The sequence below is a fragment of the Dendropsophus ebraccatus genome, chromosome 6, assembly GCF_027789765.1.
Source record: "Dendropsophus ebraccatus isolate aDenEbr1 chromosome 6, aDenEbr1.pat, whole genome shotgun sequence".
Classification (NCBI taxonomy): Eukaryota; Metazoa; Chordata; class Amphibia; order Anura; family Hylidae; genus Dendropsophus; species Dendropsophus ebraccatus.
In genome coordinates, this window is record NC_091459.1 from 122391875 (window position 1) to 122403008 (window position 11134).

Below are 11134 nucleotides of genomic sequence, written 5' to 3' on the forward strand. Positions count from 1 at the left end.
GATCTGGCCCAGTGCACCTTTACATCATTGTAGTAAAGGGTTAATGTCGTGATATGGGCAGGACGTGAGCCTCACATACAGGTGCATTCTACCTGTTCAACCACGTAACAAACATGAATTGTGCAACTTGCCGCGTACAGATTGGACGAATCTAATTATAAATGTTCAATATATCTGTCACAAGCATTGCGTAATACAGACGGGTTATAAATCTCTGACATGTCAGACATCACTGACCAAACCTCATCTCAGTCATCGTAACTAACCAACTAAACACTAGGACTGGGAATTCAAGGGTTAATCAAGGTCACTGAGGACACTTAGTTATATGGAAATGATAACTTATAACCAAGATGAAAAAGTTTTCCCAGATATTACACGGGACAAACTGATCTGGAAAAGGAGGGAGGAAAGAGGATGAAAATGAGCAACCAGTGCCAGGCGGCTGCTGCCAAGGCTGAGAAATTTACAGGATGCATTAAAAGAACATTTTATGGCCATACTGTACATCAGGGATATAGCAGACCTGGGCACCAAAATCACCTGCACGTTAAGAGCCTACCCCTCAAACGTAACCCAAGGGTGAGAAAAGGGTAAGAAAAAGGGTGGCACCTTCACAAACACTTGTAATAAGAGCAATAAGACCTGAACTATCCCAGTAATAAGGAAAACAGGAGACGTCTGTGTGATGTGGGGGTCAGAGCGGATAAACTGGTTTCCATCCTCACAGCTATGCCAGCCACCCAATTGCTTAATCAGCTGTAGACTGAGCCCAACCCAGCACTGATGTCAGCTGCTTCACTCTCACTCCGGCAGAAGGAACTGAGCGAGGTCAAACTTAGGGGATGCCCAAGTGCTATACATCTGCAGAGATGAGGAGGATGAGAAGATGTAGTCATATAACAGATTGCTTAGTTTCATGGTTCCTGGACCCTAAAAACTCCATTTATGTGCAGTGTCGGACTGGCCCACCAGAGGACCGGAGAATCCTCCGGTGGGCCCCCAGCTTAAGAACCTGCACAACCACTGACTGACATGTCGTTTCTCACTGGTTATTTATTTGTGGGCCCCCAGGATTATTTCCAGATATTTCAGTTCGACACTGTTTATGTGGAGCAACAAACATAAGTAGGTTTGATATATTCAACACTGAAGTGATAGCGACAGTACTCCTCTACTACAGGCTTTGCAGTTTTGCTGCGTTGCTTTGCTTACGTATCTAAAGCCTAATTGACGACTTGGGTACTGCAATGTTGTCCAAATTGAGGCATCTGGGCCTTGCCATGTGATCAGTGTTACCAGGCTTCATCAGATTGTGTATAACGAAAAACACCTGCAATGAAGCCTGGTAATGCCTATCACATTTGTTCATTGCATCTTTGGTGCTGACCATAAAATTATCGCTAGAGATGAGCGAACCTCAAGTATGCTCAAGTCGATCCGAACCCGAACGTTCGGCATTTGATTAGCGGTGGCTGCTGAACTTGGATAAAGCCCTAAGGCTATGTGGAAAACATGGATATAGTCATTGGCTGTATCCATGTTTTCCAGACAACCTTAGAGCTTTATCCAAGTTGAGCAGCCACCGCTAATCAAGTGCCGAAAGTTCGGGTTCGGATGGACTCGAACCCGAACCCGGTTCGCTCATCTCTAATTATCGCTAATCGTTTGCAAATCTTTCGATGTAAGTACACATTGTCCCTTATTACGTATAACATATACCAGATTATATGAAGGATCATAATTGCGATCGTTCCGTTTATTATGATTAATGATTTCCGGGTTGTTCACAAAACCGCTCGCCTGCAATCTAATCTATTACACGAGACGATCACCTTGCAGAAAATCGTTATATTGTTCGAATTTAAACGATAATCGTCCCGTGTAATTGCAGGTAACGATCGAGAAACGCTTGCATGTCGTTGATCGTTCATTTTGATGTGACCCTAAAACCATTGGTAATTGTTCGCAGTAATTGCACATTCGTTCACTAATCGTTCAGTGTAATTGCACGTTGTTCCTTCTTTTGCTGGGATCAGATGGAGTAACGCGATAGTAATGATCGTTGTAACAAACGACTATCGCTCTGTGTAATATTGTGAACAAATTTCAGGTTCAAGAATAACGATCTTGTTTGCGATCATTTATTGTTAGTCGTTAATTGTAAAATTGCTTCGTCTATTAGTACCTTAAGGCTGTCTGGAAAAGTTTTCCAGGACTCCCTAGGGCTGAATCCAACTTCTTCAGCCACGGGAATTCAAATGCCGAATGATTGGACTCAAGCATGCTCGAGTTGCTCTCATCTTTAGGGGCTTTTTACACGAGACGATTATCGTTCGAAAAAATGTTAGATCGTTCAAATTTGAACGATAATCGTTTAATGTAATAGCAGACAGCGGTTAAGCGACCAATGAGAAATTGTTAGTCTTTTGATAGTGATGACAAGACGACCACAAGAACGATCAAAGGAATGATCATCGCTTCATGTAATTTGGCGAACAATTACAGGTCGTTCATCGTTGAAAAATCGCTTTGTGTAATAGTACCCTTACTCAGGAGTCAACATGACCCAAACTACTCTGCAGTTTTAGCAGCACCTCTCTGAATATACTCATATGAACTTGTGGCTCTTCAGCTGCTGCAAAACTACAATTCCCTTTGGCTCTGGCTGTCCAGGCATGATGGGAATTGTAGTTTTGCGGCAGGTTCCCCATTCCTGCTTTACAGTCACTGATCCACCAATGCTGCATATCTGTGCTTAGAAACTGATCCAGCAGGGGGAGTGAGTGAGACATAAGGTCACACAAAGATGGCAATAAACAAGCAGCATTGTGATTGCAGGGGTATAAATGTAGTGTAACTTAAAAACCTTAAAGTAAAATATATGCAAAACTATAAAACACTACATATAATGGGTGTCTAAAAGTCAGTGTGGCTGCAGACAAGGAGCCATTGAGTGTTGGTGCTGGGCTGCCTGTGCAGTCTTCCTGTGCTTGGTGACATGTAAGCACATGCAGCTACAGACACCTAGTGAAAGGGGATAATTCGCCAATGCAGCACAATACAGCGCACAACACGAAAATGCAACCAAGCTTTCACCAGACTAGTTAAAAATGACTAAGGTTTCTTGATATATGATTTCCAAAGGAAACCATTCATCACCGGCCCGGACTACCTCCACAGCGGGGACCCTGAAGCCGAGAGCCGTGTCATTCCTCTTTTGACTGATTAATTAGCAAATCAGGGGCCATTTTTCACCGTGATGCCGAGTGGTTGAGTTCAGCCAAGGCTCCCTCTCCAATACAGGCACATTAACGCCAGCTCTGCTCTTTTAGTACAGGGAAGCAAAAAAAAAAAAAAAAAAAAACAAGGAAGGGAAGATAAATCATGGAAGGTCCCCCCCTAGGGCTGAGATCAGAGCCTAAAATATAGCTATGCCCCAGCACTGGGCTGAACACGGATGTGCACCTATATACATCATCCTGCACTACATATAATGTACAGATAAAGTGGAGACACTGTTAAGATTGTATTACATTACTTATTACTCTGTGCTTCAGAGCTGCACTCACTATTCTGCTGGTGGGGTCACTGTGTACATACATTACTTATTCTGCACTGATCCTGAATTACATCCTGTATTATACTGCAGAGCTGCACTCACTATTCTGCTGGTGGGGTCACTGTGTACATACATTACATTACTTATCCTGTACTGATCCTGAGTTACATCCTGTATTATACTGCAGAGCTGCACTCACTATTCTGCTGGTGGGGTCACTGTGTACATACATTACTTATCCTGTACTGATCCTGAGTGACATCCTGTATTGTACACCAGAGCTGCACTCACTGTTCTGCTGGTGGGGTCACTGTGTACATACATTACATTATACAGAATAGTGAGTGCAGCTCTGGAGTATAATACAGGATGTAACTCAGGGTCAGTACAGGATAAGTAATGTAATGTATGTACACAGAGACCCCACCAGCAGAATAGTGAGTGCAGCTCTGCAGTATAATACAGGATGTAACTCAGGATCAGTAATGTAATGTATGTACACAGTGACCCCACCAGCAGAATAGTGAGTGCAGCTCTGGAGTATAATACAGGATGTAACTCAGGGTCAGTACAGGATAAGTAATGTAATGTATGTACATAGTGACCCCACCAGCAGAATAGTGAGTGTAGCTCTGCAGTATAATACAGGATACATAACTCACAATCACTATTGGATCAGTGATGCTGTAATATATTGATAATCATGGACATATTAGTAATTTCCTATATATCTGGGACAAGAGGCTGCAGTCTTTCATCTGGGGGTGTATCACTGCATGGTGTATATCACATGGTGACAGTGCATGGTGACCTGTATACTGTACAATGTGATGTTTTGCTGCGTCAGTGAATGACGGGGCCGCTGTCTGACTCACACAGACACTGACACAGGGGAAACCTTCCTGTCCCGGCGTTCTGCATGACACACAGGGAGGGGATCTAAACAGTTAAGGCGGTCTGCACTGGGGTCAGCGGTGAGCAGGACCCCGTTACTATTCCTGTCGGTGGTTACTGGCAGCTCACAGAGGATCAGTCTGCTGCTCTCCGAGGGGGTCAGGCCCCAGTGCGGCCAGTCAGCCTTTCCCTTTTGATAAGGATTTGGCAGGAAGCACAGCTGGACAGAGGAAGGAAACGTCCAGCTTAAAAAAAAAAAAAAGAAAAAAAAAAAAAAAAAAGAGAAATGGATTGAGCAGAGGCGGACAGCTACCAGTATATACAGTGCTGTCCAATTCTGCACATGAAGGTGAAGCCCTTAGGTCACTAAGGCATTAAAGGTAATGCACAAGATGGTTTAACCTGGCACGGAAATACTGTTTCCACACATGCTCAGGGGCTCCCCCTGGTGACTAACAATATATAGGAATCATAAGAGATACGTAGGCTATTAGACAGCTGTTAGATGAATGTACACTCACCGGCCACTTTATTAGGTACACCTGTCCAACTGCACGTTACCACTTAATTTCTAATCAGCCAATCACATGGCGGCAACTCAGTGCATTTAGGCATGTAGATATGGTCAAGACAATCTCCTGCAGTTCAAACCGAGCATCAGTATGGGGAAGAAAGGTGATTTGAGTGCCTTTGAACGTGGCATGGTTGTTGGTGCCAGAAGGGCTGGTCTGAGTATTTCAGAACCTGCTGATCTACTGGGATTTTCACGCACAACCATCTCTAGGGTTTACAGAGAATGGTCCGAAAAAGAAAAAACATCCAGTGAGCGGCAGTTCTGTGGGCGGAAATGCCTTGTTGATGCCAGAGGTCAGAGGAGAATGGGCAGACTGGTTCGAGCTGATAGAAGGGCAAGAGTGACTCAAATAGCCAACCGTTACAACCAAGGTAGGCAGAAGAGCATCTCTGAACGCACAGTACGTCGAACTTTGAGGCAGATAGGCTACAGCAGCAGAAGACCACACCGGGTGCCACTCCTTTCAACTAAGAACAGGAAACTGAGGCTACAATTTGCACAAGCTCATCGAAATTGGACAGTAGAAGATTGGAAAAACGTTGCCTGGTCTGATGAGTCTCGATTTCTGCTGTGACATTCGGATGGTAGGGTCAGAATTTGGCGTCAACAACATGAAAGCATGGATCCATCCTGCCTTGTATCAGGCTGGTTCAGGCTGGTGGTGGTGGTGTCATGGTGTGGGGAATATTTTCTTGGCACTCTTTGGGCCCCTTGGTACCAATTGAGCATCGTTGCAACACCACAGCCTACCTGAGTATTGTTGCTGACCATGTCCATCCCTTTATGACCACAATGTACCCAACATCTGATGGCTACTTTCAGCAGGATAATGCGCCATGTCATAAAGCTAGAATCATCTCAGACTGGTTTCTTGAACATGACAATGAGTTCACTGTACTCAAATGGCCTCCACAGTCACCAGATCTCAATCCAATAGAGCATCTTTGGGATGTGGTGGAACGGGAGATTCGCATCATGGATGTGCAGCCGACAAATCTGCGGCAACTGTGTGATGCCATCATGTCATTATGGACCAAAATCTCTGAGGAAGCTTCCAGCACCTTGTTGAATCTATGGCACGAAGAATTGAGGCAGTTCTGAAGGCAAAAGGGGGTCCAACCCGTTACTAGCATGGTGTACCTAATAAAGTGGCCGGTGAGTGTATGTTATGTATGTTACACTTTACAGCTGCTCCTCCTGACCTGACTAAGCATGGATATGATCTCGATTGGGCGAGGAGAATAAGGCATTTAAAAACCAAGTGTCCGATCCTTCTCCCACTGGAATAAAAGCAGATAATAGGGGTCAAGTGGTCCCAGTCAAATTGACAAATTCATATGGAGTTTTATGAGCACCTACATATAAGATTATCTCTAACAGGTAGGTTGGCCAGGGCTCCCCTACAAGGGCCATTTAGAGCTCCACTTGTCTGCCCCAGTTCTGAAGCCACCAAGAATCCATTAATTTTCGGGGTCTTGGTTCTGTGCTTTCTGGTCGTTCTTTCTGTTCAAGCAGCTGCTCAGTATTATAAGTCGAAAAAAAGGTGTTGCTTTCCCTTAGCTTATTATGAAAGTCCACCAACCCTGCCTGCTCCCCCCATCCCCAGCACTTCTGTCAGTTCCCTGCCCAAAGTGTTGCAGAACATCTGATTTCAGAGTCAGTGAGGTCACAGCACCTGCTACATTCACTCCCTGTCTGCTGAGGAAGAAGGTGATGTAGGCTGGAGACTGTGGAGACGGGAAGCGGGACTTGGAAGTGGGCTCTGCCATGGGCACTTGTCTAGGACGGTTGGACGGTATGCCTATTCTCTATCTCTGTAAAATCAGCAATGTCACGTGACATAACTTAGTGCTAGAGGTGCTGACTGTAACTAGGACTTATTTTTGGAGTAGGGCTTATATTTTCAGCCTACTCCAAGACAGTCTGCAAAACCTGGATACCTGGAACAAACTTCCAGCAGAGGTGGTTGGTAAATCTACAATAACAGAATTTAAACACGCCTGGGATAGACATATATCTATCCTAAGATAATAAGGAAGAAAATACTAAAAGGGCGGACTAGATGGACCCAGTGGTCTTTTTCTGCCGACAATCTTCTATGTTTCTATGTTTCTAAAACCAAGCTAGGGCTTATTTTCAGGGTAGGGCTTATTTTTGTAGTAACAGGGTATCAATGATAACATTATAAAAGTTATATGTCTTGGGGTGATATTTTTATTTAAATAGTTTTCTGATATGGGAATACCCCCTTTAAGTGTCCTATCCTTTCCCCAACAATTGCCATTGGGGAAAACATAGGGACACTACCATTGTCAACTGGTCACGCTCAAAATGGCAAACTCATATGAGGTTCTTTTGAAGTATCTGGGCCCCTATAGATATGATTATCTCTAATGGATAGGTTGCTAAAGATCCATTTTAGCTCCACCCCTGGGCTGGCTGTCCACAGCGCCACCCCTGGGCTGGCTGTCCACAGCGCCACCCCTGGGCTGGCTGTCTAGAGCTCCATGCCTGGGCTGGCTGTCCAGAGCTCCATCCATAGGCCCAATCTCCAGCCTTATTCCTACACTCACAAATCTTTCTGATCCTTTACACACAAGTCAGCTCCATCAGTTTTACTGTCTCTTCCACATAATTATATGGCCGGTTACTGTAATATTTCACATCCATCTATGTATACATTTCCCAGCCCTCAGCGCTCCCAATAAATGTCTGCAGCTAGAGGATAATAGGAACATTATATATTTCAACACTTTCTGTGTCTACAGTGCGTGCTGTGATTTAGAAGCCTACAAGCCCCGGCACGCTTCTCCATCTCCCCGTACAGACTCATTCAATGTCCAGGACCAGCAGATCCCGGAGAAGCTCAGTAACTCTGGTGCATGTCTGTTCAGGTCATCTGAGCCAAGTGCGGAACCTAAATCAGCCGGATTATATTTATGAGGCGGTAACTGGTGCCGCACACATCATGAACTTTTACAAGTTTATTTATCCCTCTCCAGGGACTCTCACAGCGGAAATGTAGTGGTATCTATACAATTACAGACTGCTCCTTGATAACTGATGGGGACTGAAAGCAACCGGCTACGGATACACCCCCATGTATCCTCACTTCTGATAGGCAAGTGTCCCTAACAAACACATGGCTACACAATTGTGTAAAAGCAGGTGACTCCTTGAGTAGAATACTGTCCCCTCTATCACTGGGACAAAAGTATACACCTGCCTGCATTAACAGTTCATGAAACATTTATGGTGCGTTCACACCTACAGGATCTGCAGCTGATTTTCTGCAGCAGATTTCATTTAAATAACTGAACACAGCATCAAATCTGCTGCAGATCCTGTAGGTGTGAACGCACCCTTATACTGCTATTCCCAAGATCAGCTAAATGTTGGAGTGTGCACACAAGATTGGTGTCAGGATCAGTACAGGATAAGTAATGTATGTATACAGTGACCCCACCAGCAGAATAGTGAGTGCAGCTCTGGAGTATAATACAGGATGTAACTCAGGATCAGTACAGGATAAGTGATGTAATGTATGTACACAGTGACCTCACCAGCAGAATAGTGAGTGCAGCTCTGAGGTATAATACAGGATGTAACTCAGGATCAGTACAGGATCAGTAATGTAATGTATGTACACAGTGACCCCACCAGCAGAATAGTGAGTGCAGCTCTGGAGTATAATACAGGATGTAACGCAGGATCAGTACAGGATAAGTAATGTAATGTATGTACACAGTGACCCCACCAGCAGAATAGTGAGTGCAGCTCTGGAGTATAATACAGGATGTAACTCAGGATCAGTACAGGATAAGTAATGTAATGTATGTACACAGTGACCCCACCAGCAGAATAGTGAGTGCAGCTCTGGAGTATAATACAGGATGTAACTCAGGATCAGTACAGGATAAGTGATGTAATGTATGTACACAGAGTGATCTCACCAGCAGAATAGTGAGTGCAGCTCTGGAGTATAATACAGGATGTAACTCAGGATCAGTACAGGATAAGTAATGTAATGTATGTACACAGTGACCCCACCAGCAGAATAGTGAGTGCAGCTCTGGAGTATAATACAGGATGTAACTCAGGATCAGTACAGGATAAGTAATGTAATGTATGTACACAGTGACCCCACCAGCAGAATAGTGAGTGCAGCTCTGGAGTATAATACAGGATGTAACTCAGGATTAGTACAGGATAAGTGATGTAATGTATGTACACAGTGATCTCACCAGCAGAATAGTGAGTGCAGCTCTGGAGTATAATACAGGATGTAACTCAGGAACCATAATGTATGTACACAGGGATTCAACATTTCATGTACATTAATCCTCAATACATAACTATATAATGGTGGCAAGAGGTGGACATGTGCTCTTTTTATTCTTTGCTGTTTTGTGCTAGGAAAGAGTCAAATTAGTCACAGACTACAGAGCTCTCCACAATACGGATTTAACTTTCTCTCTAGCAACAGCCAGAAAATTAAGTGGATCTGAAATATTGAACGGAAATTGAACATTTTTCCACAAATACCTGGATGTGTCCAATTTAAGGTCCGGCTCTGCTGCACTGTCTATTGTTTGCAAATGAGAGGTGGGAGGGAGGTTGCAGAGGCCAAAGAGCCACCATGAATCATGAGATTATACATCGGCCGCATCAGGCTCTCCAAGAAATAAATTAGCTGGGAACAAGTGAGCAACTTCATCATCTACAGCCCTGGAAAAAAAATACCTCTGCTTGTGACAGATCCCATGGTGGATGATACCCATGAGTGATCCTCTACTATGATATAAGCCAACAAGCTAAGGGGGTCATAACATATAAGAAAGAACTGGATGTATAGGTGTAAGGTCAGCATCACACACATCTGCAAAAATAATCAGACTGATCCAGAACTGCAACCTTAATATTAGAGATGAGAGCAACTGGAGCATGCCTAGTCCAATCGTTCACCATTTTAATACCTGGTGGCTAAAGAAGTTGGTTGCAGCCCTAGGGAGTCTGGAAAAACATGGATACAACTGTGGTGCAATTGCAATACCAGCTACAGCCACTGGACAGTACTGGAGCTGTTGTTTCCAAGCTTTAGAACCCATTTGAAACCAGTGTCTGCTTTGACCATCAGGATACTGTGCGCTAGGTGAGCACTATGTGACGGGATAACGGCCGAGCGCAGCCTCATACTCCTATCCAGTTACAGAAGTCACCTACGTATAACAGAGCTCATAGCTTTACAGCAGATTCCCTACGCAGCATGCAGTACCTCATTTATCATATATAATGAAATGACCCCCAGAGAGGACACTGTCCCCGTAGAATGTACGCAGCTCTGAGTCACATGACGGGAGGCAGGATTAATAGCCTGGACACATCTGGACGCAGCGCGGTGCACGGCGTCTCTGGGCCAGGTGTGGGTATAGTGTAACCTGGATATTGCACAACTGCCCTGACCGTCACAGGTCAATGGATGTGCATTGTGCCTGTCACATTAGGCGCTCAGCTAACTATGTGAAGATTTCTACTGCAAGAAAGAAAAACAAAACCCTTCTGAAACGGGTTACCACGCCCTGCTCCACCCCTCCGAGCATCGCAGGAGATTACACTGCAGGTATACGTCCGCTCTCACAGACATGCATGCACCAAATACATACAACCGCTGTCAGACTCCCCACCTAGTGTCTGACAAATGGAAACGAAGGACGTTTCCAGTCTTACGTACATCAGATCTTCAATTTTCTTATATATCCCTTTCCTCTTCATTTTTACCATGTAACTTCTAACTTTTTGTTTTTTATTGAAAAAAAACATGGTTTACATGCATACTACATTACAAAGGTGAAGGGCTTATTACAAGATGGAGAGCTTAGGTACATGGTAGCAATTTGTGCAGTTACGTCCACTGGACACACTGAAAACAAAGATAACTAGAACGTTTACAAACTTGTGACATGTCCAAAGATTCAATCTAAAGTTGTTAAATGTGAATTGATTGTCCGGTGATGAAGCCCGGTAATGCTGATCATGATGTCATCAGCATTACCAGCCTTAATCATGTGATCAACATTACCGGGCTTCATCACTGGTGTTTTTTT

General features: G+C 44.2%; 1 protein-coding gene across 1 annotated transcript in view; it reads right to left on the minus strand.

Moving 5' to 3' along the window:
* Positions 1 to 11134, minus strand: part of PINX1 (PIN2 (TERF1) interacting telomerase inhibitor 1) — an 88094-nt gene that overhangs the window by 45937 nt on the left and 31023 nt on the right. The gene's annotated exons all lie outside the window — the stretch shown is intronic.